The 6,571-nt window shown below is 29.9% G+C and overlaps 1 pseudogene; it reads left to right on the top strand.

Annotated features, from left to right (window-relative positions):
• Nucleotides 1-5,615: 5,615 nt before the first annotated feature.
• On the top strand, nucleotides 5,616-6,571 carry LOC140919427 (uncharacterized; annotated as a pseudogene).

The following is a 6,571-nucleotide window of genomic DNA, read 5'->3' as shown; positions in this document are numbered from 1 at the left end:
CTGCAGACTACTATGCATGGTAAATTAGTGTTTCACATCCTCTGATTCTCCCTCCATCCATTGTTGCACCTTCGAGTCCATATACTACTGCTGCTACACATGCTGGTCCATCATCTTCTGCATATGCTGCTACTGCACATGCTGGTCCATCAGAGCGAGACCGTAGAGCAGCTGAGCTTGTACATAGGGCCATAAATTTGGTAACTCCATTTAGTGAAATTCATACCATATTAAGTGAGTTAAGCCTCTTGTACGAATATTAGTGACTGTGTTATCTAAGAAGATTAGCGATTGTGTTATGTATGCTTGTGTTATTTAATCTTTTTTGTTATTTATGAAATTATATTTTGAGTTAATCCGCATTTATTTTGAGTTAATCCATAATGAAACGTAAATGATAAAACGTAATGAAATACAAGATATTAAATTATAATCTTCATTTAATGAAATACAAGATATATTTTAATCTTCACTTAATGAAATACAAGATGATTTGTTAAATGATGGATCAATGTGTTCCCAATGCTTCATACGTGTTGCACAAGCTATTTCTCATGTCTTTGCACATTCACTACAATAGTCTTTCCATTTGTGTGAGCAACCACATATTGTTTTGTCAATACCTACAATCTTCACTCTCTGCAACTATTTGTCAATTTTTTTTAAAACATTTCATTGATACACAGTGATGTAGACTTTGAAAAAATGGTGAATTATATCCATGCTCAACATCCTTGATGGTTTTCTGAAAAGAAGATTAAATGATACATATTTGGTTCTTCAACATCATATTCACAGCATCCCAACTTTTACATAAATCACCAAAACTAGTTTGCAGCATATTTTTCAATCTCCAATGAGCAGACTCAACTCTACAAATAAGTTAAATAATACAAATTAAAATAAATCACATAAACTAGTAAATAATATTTTCTAAAACAAAACAAATCATAACACAAATTTAAAAATACATGTTAGATGTTGTGTTCCTCAAATGCATCACTCTATTGGTCCAAACATTGACAAAGCTTTCTTTGTAAGGTGTTAACCATGAATATTTCACATAATCAACAAAAATAATAATATCGGCAGACACTAGCTCAAAATGTTGCAAGTGATGATCAGACTCCTCCACCTAGTCGAATATACAATTTTTTTTCCATAAATCCATTACTTCTTCTTGTCTATCCTTTTTCACATATTGTTTGCATCTTGCCCCAACATTTTTTTCAATATGAAAACGACATAGCAAATGTATTGAAGTAGGAAACACAACACTAATCACATTCATCTTGGCAAGATCTCTATTAGTTACAATAACTTTAGAAATTAAAGTCTCAGATTTGAACAACTTTCGTACCTTTTCAAATGCCCAGATGAAGTTATCTTATCGCTCTTGTTACAAATAAGCAAACCCAACCGAAAATGTCAAACTAGTAGATGTGACACCGACAATTTCAAGTAGTGGTAACTGATATCTATTTGTTTCGTATGTGCTATCACATATCAAAACAAAATGAAACGTATTTAACAACTTTATAAAATCAATATGCGTCCAAAATATATCTCTCAAAACAATCACAATTCTCCAGTCTTCTTGTCCAATACATATAATTTTCTTGTTGTATTAACTTCAACATATGCTGCATTTCTGTGTACGAACCTCTCAATAATGATCGATAAGTACTCCTTGCTTTATATATTTGACTTGGAATTATGAGATTAACTTTATTTCTCTCTTTCAAAGCATTTAAAATGAATTTGGGTGCAAGCTTATACTTTGTCATGTCATTGACAAATTTCCTCTCTTCTTCATTTAAACGCCCAAAATAAGAATGATCGATAACAGTGTCAAGTAGATCATGATTGTGTGTTCCACAATGAACACTAATTTTCCATCCTTCACCGACACTTAACAGTATACATCTGAGATTATGATTTTGATTTATATCTTCTACCTTTTTCGCATCCCAAAATCAATTTGTCTTTTCTTCCCCTCTTTTTGGTTGCTTTATCTGATCGAATGATAACAATTAAAATTCCATTTTTCCTTCCAATGGTTTTTGCCCATTCAAATACAGCTTCTCGAGAAGGAAATACCTGCAAAATATGTTTCAAATAAAACAACAAATATATAGTTATAATAAAAAATTTATCGGTGATGGATTATCAGTAATAATAATACCTGATCGGTGATGAATTTTTCTGTAGAATCTATACTCTTTCTTGAAGTAGGAACCTCAACTCTACTCATACCTAATTTCAAAAGTAGTAATAAATTTAAGGCTAAATTACATCCGCGGTCCCTTAACTTAATTTCAGGTAACATTTTAGTCCTTTATATTATTTTTTTCCCGAGTTGGTCCTTTATTTTAATTTTAAGTGACAATTTGATATTTTATGTTTTAAAATATCAACAATGTTGTCCTTTTTTTTACAAAAATTCAAAAAGATCATCAAATTTTTTAAACAAAGCCCATAAAATTCATTATCATCTTCAATTAAATACAAATTTAATCAAATTCATAACTTAAATCTTGAAATAAACTCATATTTTCATTCTTTATTTGATGTTGTATGAGATGAAAATATGAGTGTATTTGAATATTTGAGTTATGGATTTGATAAAATTTGTATTATATTGAAGATGATTATTAATTTTATGGGTTTTGGTTGAAAATCTTGATGATTTTTTTGAATTTTTGTATAAAAAAGGATAACATTGTTGAAATTTTAAAACATAAAATATCAAATTGTCATTTAAAATTAAAATAAAGGACCAACTCGGGTAAAAAAAATAAAGCACTAAAACGTTACCTGAAATTAAGTTAAGGGACTACAGATTTAATTTAGCCTAAATTTAAAGAAAAATAAATTTAAAATAAAATTAAAAATTTCGAAAGTTTCAAATGTTTTGAAACTTTTGAAACTGACTCACTTCGAATGTTTGAAATTTTCAAAGGATATGTGTTTCGGAACTTTCACATTCATCCAAACTTTCGAAAGTTCTGGAAATTTACGTGTCGGAATTTTCAGATTCATCGAAAGTTCCGAATGTTTGTGTTTCGGAAGTTTCAAATTCAAAGAAACTTTGAAACTTTCTGAAAATGTTAACTTCGAAACTTTCGATTTTTTTTTTTTATTTCTGTAAAATTACATTTCTAAGGTTTCCTTTTTAACAAAAGTTTCGAATAAATTAAATAAAACTCATTTTTAATTATTTCGAAAGTTTGAAACTTTCGAATATTAAGAAAATTTTGGTAACTTTCGAAAGTGGGGGTTAGAAAAGATAGTAGTAAATTTTTTGATAATTTTATATAACATAAAAGGGTAGAATGGTCATTAAAAAAATTGGGAGGTGAGAGATAAAATAGGGAGGGTGCACGATACATTTCTCTGAAGTCATAACTCTAATGGGCCTAAGTATATGTCATGAGAGTTGCTAGTTTAGATATAAACCCAACTCAAACATGGACAATTTGTGACGGTGCAATTACATTTGTATTTTGGTGAAATCAAAGAGATGAATTAATAAAATAAATCAAAATTATTAACAAATAATAATAATAAATAAATTTTAAATAATAAATACAAATAAACAATTAATATGAAAGGACCTATTGTAATCTTCCCGGAAGAAATATGTGCACAGGTTGACATAAAAGTATAGATCATATCACTACTAGCTAGCTTTTATTTAAATAAAGATCGGTACTATTTTAATGAAAAATTAATAAAAGAAAGAGAAGTATACATACATACAAAAGTTTTGTTTGGATTACCATATATAGAAAAGTGCGCAGTTACAATTTATAATAAATTGATATATTATTATTTTTCTGCAAACAACTCAAACAACAACTACAACGGTTGCGGAATTTTTTAGTCCGTAAGCGTAAATTTAAGTTAAATTCAGTTTTTGATACGTTCATAGTTAAAGTTGGGCTATATTGGAATAATGGTTACTTCATGAAATATCAGCACTTCACAATTTACTAATAATAAAATTTATTACCAAATTTATAACCGATAGTTTTTTTTTTTTTACCGTTAATTTGTATATGAAAGTCATTTTCTTATTAATTGAAATAATTTGATTTTCTTAAATATTTTTTCTTTCACAATTTTTTCTCTTTAAGTTTCTATTTATAATATTTTTTACTTATTTTTTCATCTTATTATTTCCACACAAAAATTATTTGTGTCAAATGGATTCAAATCAATATAATCTTCAACAATCTTTGTTGCATTTTATGCAAAATAATCAACATTCTAATTTTCAAAATTCTCAATTGATGAAGATACACTTCTTATTCAATCATGGCTCAATGTTTCAAATGATTCAATTGAAGGAGTTGATCAAAAAGCAAATGGTTTTTGGTTAAGAATTGTAACAAATTATAATCAGTATCGTGGGAAATTGCGAGAGAAGATACCAAGTCAACTAAAATTTCGATGGCATTGAATAAATTATTCCGTTCAAAAATTTGTTGGGTGTTACAAACAAGTTGTTAGTAGAAAGAAAAGTGGAAGCTCAAAGAAGGACATCATGATCGTTGCACATATTTTTTAATCTCAAGATACAGGTGGACCATTTAATCATGAGTATGCATGACGATTGCTAAAATTTGAACGTAAATGGATGAGAGCATAACTGAATGTTCTTTAAAAAAGAACAAAAAAAAAATCTGCTAGTGGAGCATACTCATCATCTCCTAATACAGAGACAACGACAAGTTATGAATTTGACTCAACATCGCTAATGGAACATCCGATGGGACAAAAGACGGCAAAAGGAAAGTGCAAGTGCAAGATACAATGGATAAAAAAGTAGCAGCCTTAGAAAAATTAGCACAATTAAAGGAGAACAAGATGGAATTCAAGGAAATAGAGGTCATCATGAAAGATATGTACGAAATGAATGAGATTCAACTCCAAGTTCTTGAAGTTTATTGTATTAAACTTAAAAAAAAAGTATGGATTTTAGTTAAGTTAATGTTGTAGCTTTTTTTATAAAATATTGAACATTATGTAAAATGACTATTAGTGTTACTTTAATGTATAATAATTTCATCTTTCTCAAACTAATTGATGTTCAAACTAGCCGTTAGTCAAATTAGCAATTGTTAAAACATGTTATTCAAAGTAGTCGTTAATCAAACTAGTCGTTAGTCATATTAGCCGTTATTTAAACTAGTTGTTATTCATTTAACATTATATATACATACACACACACACACACACACACACACACACATATATATATATATATATATATATATATATATATTGTCATTCTTAAAAAAAAATATTGCAATCTTCTCACACTCCTATATTTTTTTATCAAGTTGTTCACTCACTTTCACTTAATCATTTAATGGATCCAAACAACTCAGAAGAACTTAATAAATTCTTCTAGGAGTTGATAGAAGATAAATTGACAACACCGATGAGGAACTATTGATGTCAACATTTGAGAGGCAACAACAATCCAACAGTTCTACTAGGCACAAGCGAAGAAGAACAATGATAGATCGAAATCGTAACGAAGGGCATACTCGATTGTTCAATGACTACTTCTCTGAAAATCTAGTACCTACGAGTGCTCAATTCCAATGACGGTTTCGAATGCATATGCACGTGTTTCTTCGAATCTAACTACACTTAAAAATCATGATGAGAATTTCCAAATGAGGGTCAATGCAACTGGTAAAATGGGTCTTTCACCATTGTAGAAATGCACTGCTGCTATTCATATATTGTCATATGGATCTCCTAGTGATAGTGTATATGAATATATTTGAATTGGCGAAAGCACTGCAATTGAGTGCTTAGAGAGATTTGTAAAGGGTGTGAACAAGATTTTTGGAGCGAATACCTGAGAAGACCAACAACATTGATATTCATCGCTAATTACAAATGGGGGATGCACGTTCCTTTCCAGGTATGTTAGGTTCTATTGGTTGTATGCACTAGGAATGTAAAAAAACTCCGACTACTTGGAATAGCCAGTTTTGTCGAGGTGATCATGGTAAACCCACAATCATGCTTGAAGTAGTGGCATCACAAGCCTTGTGAGTTTGGCAAGCATTTTTTTGCATTGCAGGTTCAAACAATGACATTAATGTGTTAAACTAGCCCAATGTGCAATATATAGTTAACATAATTCTATATAATATGGAATACTATCTAGCAGATGGCATCTATCCCAAATGGGCTACATTTGTCAAGACAATCCCAATGCTACAAAGAGAGAAGAGAAAACTATTTTTCCAAAAAACAAGAATCAACTAGAAAGGATGTGGAGCGAGCATTTGGAGTGCTCCAATCTAGATTTGGAATGATCGTTGAAGACGAACGACACACATATGAGAGTGATTTTGATTATTCTTATGATAACATGGATAATAATGTCTCAACAATTGAAACACGTAATGGCCATTGTCCTAATCTTGTAACAAGATTACAAAGGAGAGCAAGTATCCGTAAAAAACGAGGTCATCAACAACTTCAAGCAGATTTAGTATTGCATATTTGGGAGTGTTTTGGACATGAGAATAACGAAATTTAA

This window comes from Cicer arietinum, chromosome 2, assembly GCF_000331145.2.
Source record: "Cicer arietinum cultivar CDC Frontier isolate Library 1 chromosome 2, Cicar.CDCFrontier_v2.0, whole genome shotgun sequence".
Taxonomy (NCBI): Eukaryota; Viridiplantae; Streptophyta; class Magnoliopsida; order Fabales; family Fabaceae; genus Cicer; species Cicer arietinum.
The sequence above is the reverse complement of the archived record's forward strand: the minus strand, read 5'-3'. Positions and strand labels throughout refer to the sequence as shown.